We start from the raw sequence: 9,211 nt of genomic DNA on the forward strand, positions 1-9,211 counted from the left end.
AAAACTAGAAAGGCAATAGTCCCCGTTCATGTTACGCCGGTTCACCTACAATCTACACATGAACTGTCCAACTGCTTCTGATAAATTTGCCATTCGGATTAATTATAAGATAGCGCAGGAAAAAATAACCTTCGGTATGTGCTAACCATAAGATTTTAACTTAGTCATGCAAGACAAAAAAGCAAGGATCCCTAGACCATTTTTGCACGTGAGCTACTTCAGAAATAGATGTTTGTGCAAAGTGAGGTTAGTAAAATTTCGGTGCAAAAAGTTAGCATCTAGTAGTTTTGTAACAAATCCTTTCGGTAAGAGGATCATTTATTGAAAAAGCAGAATTATGGCTTTCACTCTATTTATTGCCGTAATTCAGAACTTGGACTGGTGAAATTAATAACACTATACGCCGACAAACTTCCAACCATATTACCGCTCTGACTGGTTAGGCAAATGGGGCGGTTGGAATTTCCTACTTGGCATTCTCACCGCACATTTTTTCGCGAAAAGTCTACTAAGAAAAATGTTTATGTGATATCAGGAAGTGTCTATTATACCGCCGCCAAAACTCTTCAAGTCACTGGAAACCCTCATGATATGTCAACAGCAAACCCAATGTTTATTTTATCCTCTAGACAGATAACTGGAGGAGTGAGATCATTACGTTTCTTAGGAAGCCCCGTTTCGTCAGATGGGCATGTGCAGAAACCATACATTTGAGGAGGTGAGTATAGAAGATCATATTTATTCCCAACCATCTGCAAAAAATTTAAACGATGTAATTCCAGGTAAACAAGAGTCTCTATAGTGTGAGTGTAGTTCACCGAATGTCTGTAATAGGTTTGCACCAGAGATCAATGCATCCATCGACTTTCCGAATGTTTGTGTGGGTGGCTCGGATTTTGCAAGAGGTATAGGGTGTTATGCATACACGAGTAGTTTGCATTCCCTAACACCCACTTCCTTCTAAGAGAGACGAAAACGTCGGTACTGGGACAGCTAAAAACTCCCTTCACTTCATGGGGTATCAAAATAGTATTACTCTGAAGGCTTGAAACTGCCTTGAAAGGCTTTAAATTGAAAAAAATATATACAGTATGTATCTTTACAGCATAAAAACAATGTCAATAGAATTTACCATTCATTCTTGAGGTTAGTTGGCTGGGAGACCTATGCTGTCTAGATTAATGCGTGACACATTTGTTTATTTTGCGTCTCACTTCAAAGAGTGATCATTGATAATAAGGATTCTCAATTGGGTGGGTACAATGATGCTGTGAAGGTGGATAACTCCCCTGAAAGGTTTAAGGTGGCCAAGCCCACAAATTGCGTTCGAACTTAGGTTCTAGTGTACTGCACAAGTCTTCCAGCAGTAATCCAGTTGTCTGACCGTGTAGTCTACGTCAGGCGAGTGCAAGAATTTACAGTATGGTCAAATTTTCTTTGTCGGTTCACTGAATTCGACCTACTTCAGTAATAAACTGACTCGTAGTACTTTCCCTGATTATGTCCAAACACGATTCATATTATGTGCACCTTCAGGCGCCTTCTCATTCAACCAACCAGTCAACCTCTCTGTGATATTTGCTTTGACAACACAAGTCGTTAGAAAAGATGGTTGTGCTCTCTTTGAGTGATCCTTTGGAGAGAGTAGTAAGTAACTTTACAACATTAGTATGACAGCATAACATCATGCAAATCCATGTAGTCTATCCGGCCACTATCCAGTAACAAGTGCTGTTCATTCTGTTTTTGCAGTCCGCGGAATGACTTTTCTGGTTAATATTACCGTTGGGGCTGCAACTTCCAGTTTACGGGCATCGGAGATAGGCGGGTCTTGTTGTGCAGGCACTCAGCAGTCAACTGTTTTTGCTGTATCAGTTGGATCAACAACTCCTGAGGCTGTTTCTGAAGCTCCTGAAGCTCTACCGCCATTGCTGAAAATGCCGCTCTACTAGGTCAGCTGTGTAACAGTTTTTAGCTACTGACGGACCGCTACATTCTCTGACTGGTTGCAGGAAGAAAATAACATGATCAGTTAGGAACGTGGTGTGCAGTTTAGTGGAGTTGTCAATGCACGATTGGAAATAATGACACGTGATAGATCACATGCAGTCATCAAGGTCTAGCGGTGTTGATACGAAAAGATGCACAAACACAGGCACCCGTCGGAGAGCGTGAGTTAGTGCCTGCTGCTGAAGGTGCGTCTAGAACTGGCTAATGGGTCACTGGACACCTCTCAACCTGAAACACTTTTTCCTCAGATAAACCAGGCGATGCCGTTGTACAAGAACCAAAATATGAATGCTCATTCACAGTACAGGATGCCCGCCTGAATTGACAGTGTAGTTGCCAAAGTGGTCTTTCTACCTAATCATTCAAGAGGACATCGTTTGGATGATAGTTAAATGGTAGTGAAACGTATGAAGCAGATTCTGAGAACATAGACTCTCTGCCTAATTATGGGCCTACTTAAACATACACGCAAGAATGGACAAAACATCAGAATATACGATCGCACATCACAATCTTTTAAGACTTGTTTAGAACAGTTGACATAGCGCGCGGAAACTTTAGTATCATCACACTACTTGTTTCCCTGTACTAGTCAAGTTACAAGTCTTAGGACGTCTTTCATAATAACCTATTTCTTCAAACGTTTGTATCCAATAGAGGCACTTCTTTCCCGATTATCTATTCATGGGGTTCTCCGCTGAATTCGTGGATTATGTTGGCAGTGATGTTTTCGGAAGTCACCGAACGGTCAGAAACCAGGAACCAACTTTCTGGCCAGTTCGAATGCTTGCGTGCAAAATTCAAAAGTTTGAATAACATGCAGGTAAAAGCTCTGCATTTGGCGTTGAGGTTTTGACATTTAGGTGGCATTTAAACTCGATTCGAACATGAATTCCTCGAAATGACTGTCTTGAGACCAAATGCTGTTAACGCAATTTATAGGCCAAAATCAAATTTCTCCAAAATTGTCATAAGTATGGGGCTTACACTTCGAAATGCGCCAGGAGGCTTTCAGAATTTTATCCATATCAGAACAGTGTGATTTTCTTTGAGCTTTTATAGCAGATATGCAGCTAAGCCATACGTCAAAAATGTACATTTCAACTTAGCAAAACGTTTCCACGGTTTGGAACTAATCGGCGGTTAGACATATTTTACCTATTGATTAAACTGTAAGAATATTTCAGACGAACGTTCGCTACTTTTTGGCTTGCTAACACACACGGCGAGTGGCTAAAACTTTGTGTGCCACAGACCCACTTGTCCAGGTGAGTGCACACATCCTCGGATTCAAATTAAATTCTGCTTATTTCTTGTACCAAAGAATAGTGGGAAATTCTCCGGCTGCAAGAATGGACCTTTTGAAATAATGGTTATGCCTGAGCTCACTTATTGGCCCAATCTTTCAGCAGAAAAACCACTAAGTGTACTGAACGGTCAAAACAAACAGTAAATCTACAAAGGGCACATTGTATTTGAGGTTTATCCAACTGTAACATTCCATAAATCTTAACACCTTCTGTTACCTGTGCAAACAAATGACACGCAGTGAACCCCCTGTATTCAACCAATCTTCCTCTGATGCCGAGTAGGCTAGAGGCTCACTCACTGCAAGTTTGACTTCATGGCCGTTGCAGCACGCAGCTATGAATTGCAAGGTGGAATCCCTCTAAAATCTCTTTGTACGTCGACGGCATTTCCATGAATAAATATTTTTGACTGAGCACCCTAATCCACGAACTTCAAGGAAGAATGCCAAACACAGATGCCTTACATGCGCCCGTATTCCAAACTCAATGAAGTCAGTTAAGTACTAATGCGATGACCACAAATGACGCTTGACAGAACCATTCATTGTGGTTTCCAATACCCATCCAAGGAGAAGCCAAGAGATGAGAGACACCCTCTTCTCAAACCACAGCTATATATATGTAGATGAATTTGCTTGTCCATTTAGGGAGAGTAACACTGAAATGTGAGGAAGTAATCAAGATACCTACCTGCTATTCCACTTGTGCTGTCGTTTTGGCGCTGGCATCTCAACCGCTTTCAGGTTACTTTACCCTGCCCCAGTCAAGATGACAAAAGCGTGTCGGAACTACTGTCTTGCTACCGTCGCTTGGATGGATGACCCGCCAAACCCATACCAGTTTCATCAACCTTAACAACTGACCGGCTGTTCTAATCATAGTGGTGTTCACTTGCCAGTTCGACCAGGATTGTCTGTTCCTTTTGAGTCTGAGTCACTATAGGAGAACCCGAAATCGTCAGTTCTGCTTAGATGTTCTTCTTTGAGCTTTTATCTGTCATAAGTTGAAAGTTCCTCCTACTGGCTTCCGTTTTGTCGTGTAAATATCCTTGGTTGTCACCACCAACTTTGAACTAATTTGAACGAACAGTTTAGTAGCGTGTGCGCCTATTAAGCAGTTCCGTCTGATTGAGACAGGCGTGACTGGGTTTTTAAATCGTCGACCGTCCACTGCCCCGACGAAGTTTGATCGTCAAAATAATAGACGCCATTAACTTTACTTTCGCGTGACTTGGTTGATAATATATTCTATCACAAAAAAACGCCACCCAACAACTCACATTCCTCAAGGTACGGCAACGACAGATATTAAAATAATACACTTCATGGTGTGAAAGTTAAGCAGTTATAGGAAGTTATTCGTTCGAATGGAAACATGAAGTTAAGCAGTCTGAAGTAGTGACTCCAACAGGATTGCATATTTAGCGGGTGTTGATTCGAAACTTGATGACAAATTCTTGTTGCCTGTGATTTGAAAATAAACAAAAATATTACGCTGAAAAAACTGTAGCAAGAGGCCTCAGTTGCTTACTTTAAAAAACTTGGTAGTGTGCATAATGGGTCCACGATAAATGTTTGTGCACCCCTCTTTCTGGTACCATATTCTAGCCTCAAACGCATCGGGTAGAGTTAAATTGGATAGCGATGCCTCACTGCGGCTTTTGGCGCACCTATAAGGAGGAGTGCAGGTGTCCGCATAAGATGTACGTTGAATTGTGATACGAACTACGCAAATAAAAACCTTACCGTAGTTTTAGCTGACTGAGATCAAGTAATCAGATTTACTCATTCTTGAAATGATTTCTTGGCAGCTATCACACTGGGGCGTTTTGAAGGTTGTTTGAAGCAAGTTAAACAGCTATGTTGCATGGGTTAGAAATTTTTCTGATTTTCTGCTACGATGAACGGCAAACCTACTATAGGAGGAAGTATGACGACACACATTTTGGAAAAATGTCCCGAAGTGTTATTTTAGAAGAACGCAATCATCTTTTGATTATTCTGGGTTGACGCCACGAAGTATACGGTTTTATTGTTGATGACGCGCGGTGTCCTGAGCATACAAAAATGCATTGTTACACATGAGGTTCATTAGATGGGTTGCTTTTGGCGACCGGACGTTTGACCGTGTACTATTTATTCAGTTGGGTAGAACGGTATAAAACTGACATGCAACGTGCAATTCCGCAATACAAGTTTGGCTGTTCATTTTACTGTATGAACTGGGCTAGTTAAAGATGTCCACAAAACGACTAAACGTTTAGTTTCCGTTTTCGCACCACACCTAAGACACATTTACCACTTTAGATTGAACTGCCATTTTCACGCATGGTTTACACGATAGAAAAAAGTTAGGCGACGAGAAATCATTGGCCAGTATCAAAGTGACCGGGAGCGGGATGCTTCAAAGGACTGTCATCCTTATTCTTAGCCCAACAGTTAGATGGATTATCATGCAGTTACGTTGCAGTAGAATTCGAGTGCCTCCGCAACTCGCGTTCTTTTAGTAGTTTCAGAGTTGGCTTCACCCACGTTCAAGGAATAAGTTTAGCAATAGAAGCAGCGGGTCCAATTCGTACAACATCAGATAGGGAGGGCCGATACGAAAACAAGATGGCATTTTTTGAACGCTTTCAGAATAATCCAAGGCTTGTTCGTAAACCCTTTTTAGGACAGAATATACTGTTCGGATATTTTGCAGAAGTGAAGGTAAAATTCAGCATCAGCAAGTGAAATAAATTTGCACGTGGATGCATGAAGGAGTAAAACTACAAGAAGCTTTCCAATATCAGATGCATAATACATTTCTTCATGAAAATCAACAGACGAGTCGAAAGCAGTTTATGAACTGGTTGTGTCAGCCTGTTTTTCTTTGTGCAGTTACCAGTTTGTCATAGAATCGCTTTAGAAGTTGGATTACAATCTTGACCACGTTCTCCAGTAAGCCTGAACCACTAGACAACTTATTCCGCAGTGTAAAAGTATATATCACCCCTTAAAGCTTCAGTTTTAGCATATCAAATGGCCTGATGAGCGTTTTATCTGCCCGTTCACTCGGGTTCTGTCTAGGTAATGGCTCGACAACAGTCAGACCTTTTACGCTCTTGTGGTTGTTTATTAAATATGTGCAGTAAAGTTCAAGCTCATCTGGCTTACCCCTCGAAAACATTCCTGGTTACGACTTGGGCATCGCTTGAGTAGACCAATACTTTTTACAGTCCTACTGGCACAACTCATCGAGGATTTATTTCAGACAAATTAGTTCTTTCTCCTACTTGAACGGTCAATCTTAACGTCTATTACAAATGATCGCACAGGTCGACAGTTTGCGCATGCTGCCAAGTTAATTTGAATACATAAATGAAGAGAACGTGCACAAACGTCTGATCCAACCCTGTGAAGGAAACCGAGATGCCCCATGATACATAACATGTCCCGTGGATAGGAACTGCATCCACAAATCCCGTTTCCACTGTAAACGCACTTCAGCTCGTGATATAGGGATAATTTTTTTCTTTGACACTCCCCGACGAAAGTGATCTGTTTTGACGGAAGTATGATGTGGAAGTGCATCCAAGTTCACAGTAAAAAAGACTGTTCGAATGATCCAAACACAAGGGGAAACGGTCCTATGTTTATAAAGCCGAAATATGAACCTGCAACAACGTAACCTTCAAATTCCCAACTGTCACCTGAGAACCCGACCGAATGTCTAAATCTGAAATCGTAACTCAATATCTGTCCAAAGACTTCTACAAGCTTATGCGAGCAAGCAACTTAGTTGCCTGCAATGCAAGCCGTTGATAAAGCCTGGATGCAACCTATGGCCCGTAGGACAGGTTGTATCGGAAGTCAGCTATGTGTAAGATGAAACCAGAAAAAACTTTCCCCATCAGTTTTTTAACTTCAGATCCGCTGTGAGACAGACCGTGACTCCTGCGCAACATTCTAAACTTTAGCTTCCATGAACTGCTTTCATCTATGTAGGGAGGCTGACAACCCGGACATCCGATTTTCCTTTTAGGCTGCATACGTTTTGCGGTGAGTATTAGTTAGGCCACACAGCTTCAATATGCAGACTAAATACCAGAAGGTAAGGCCGAAATGTTGCGCAGCTGCAGTGCTATCCAGATAGTTACTAATGTCCCGCACGTGGCAAATCTTGTGGTGACTCAACGGTTGAAATCCGCGGTGTGGTACATGAACATCACTCATAAGATGCGCAAGACGAACCAATAATCAGTTCCGTATTCACAAGAATGATCACACGAAGCCACTTCCAGCACCGCAGTGTTTGGATTTATTGCAGATACTACTGAAAGCAGAGCCTAAGTATGTCCGTTTCAGGTAGAGTGAGGCCTAGTAATCCGTACAGATCACATTTGCGTGATGTCAAGTGGGTAGTGGCGGTTTGGCCTTATATGGTCTGCAAGATGATGGTGATTGAACGTCATTTCCAGCACGTCATCCGAAGATTTCATCAGGCTAAATCATGTCGTTTAAAGATACATGTGTAGGTACTAAAATATTTTTGACCAACGGTGTCTGTACAAATGGATTGGTGATATAAGTTCCATATTTTTTTAAGTCGTTTAGTTCTCCAGACTCCCACGAAAAACATCAGTAAGTTGTAGTGTTAAATAGTGAGAAATTGATAGGCGTGAGTGGAACACTTATTCGCGTAAGAGGTGCTCTAGTTTGGACGAAGTGGCTGAAGAATGCATGCGTCGTCCTCCGGTCATAGAAAAAAAAGAAAACATGCATTCTGCAAGTCCTCACCCTAATAAGTGATTAGTGCAATCCCGATTCTGCCAGAGTCTACTGTACCACCAAGCTCCCCAATATGCTTTCATATTTACTTGCGCTCTCGGTGCTGTCGCATTCAAAAACGAAACTACCTAATGGACTTCGTCCTCTACTTAAGGGTATTTGTGATTACTATGTCAAAAATACATCATACGTTAGGCTTTAATAACGGAATCATATACTAACACACACCTGTTTTTTTCCGTCGGTTCCACATGTAATCTGCGATTATTGGTCGTTGGTGCACAACCATTAGAAGGGGGCATGAGGGGCACAGAAGCGGCAGGCATCTCAATCCCAGTCCCGCAGAAAATATGCAGTCATTTTTGTCAAATGCAACTTTTCAAATGAACGCAACACTACTGAATAAGACAACCCCGACGAATTTCCACTATCAAATGTTGACTCAGCCTACAGCAGATGACGTTAATGATCATTAACCGAGGAGAGCTTATCTTATCAGTCTTGACTTATGAGACTTGGGAACAGATATCATGATCGTCCCTGAAGCTCATGAATCCTCCACTTTTTCAAGCGCACACACGTGACTACTCAAAATTTGAACTCTTGTTTATACATGTTTATTTCATGCAAAATTGCACAAAAACTATAGAAAAAAACTGAACAAAGAGGCGCGTTAGTGAAAGCAGCGGACATGACCTGAACCGGCTGGAGTGAGAACCTTATTCAAACGGTTTTTCTGCCAGAAAAAGGAGCGCCAGACCGACCGCACAAATGGTCATCCATAGTGCCGAAAGTAACCATGTCTCTGCAGGCAAGGAAGTACTGAACGCACATCCACAGGATATGATGTAAAAAAGCACTGCAGGAATAAGGGAAGACAATTTGGGGGTAACCTTGTTCTTGTGCAGAAAAAGTAGGAAATAATGTCATTTCTAACAAAAATCCCGAACACCACTCAAACATGGGGAGAATACTAAAAAGGATCGTTATTGCTATTCTTGTACGTAGTTGCATTCTTTGTTTTTGAGTTCCAGTTAGACTGGTACTGCTGGAAATAAAGTGCACTGGTAGGGATTGATGTCACATTGAGCTTAAGGTGTATTTCAAATATTGGCCAACTTG

Source organism: Opisthorchis viverrini (assembly GCF_000715545.1).
Source record: "Opisthorchis viverrini unplaced genomic scaffold opera_v5_322, whole genome shotgun sequence".
Taxonomy (NCBI): Eukaryota; Metazoa; Platyhelminthes; class Trematoda; order Opisthorchiida; family Opisthorchiidae; genus Opisthorchis; species Opisthorchis viverrini.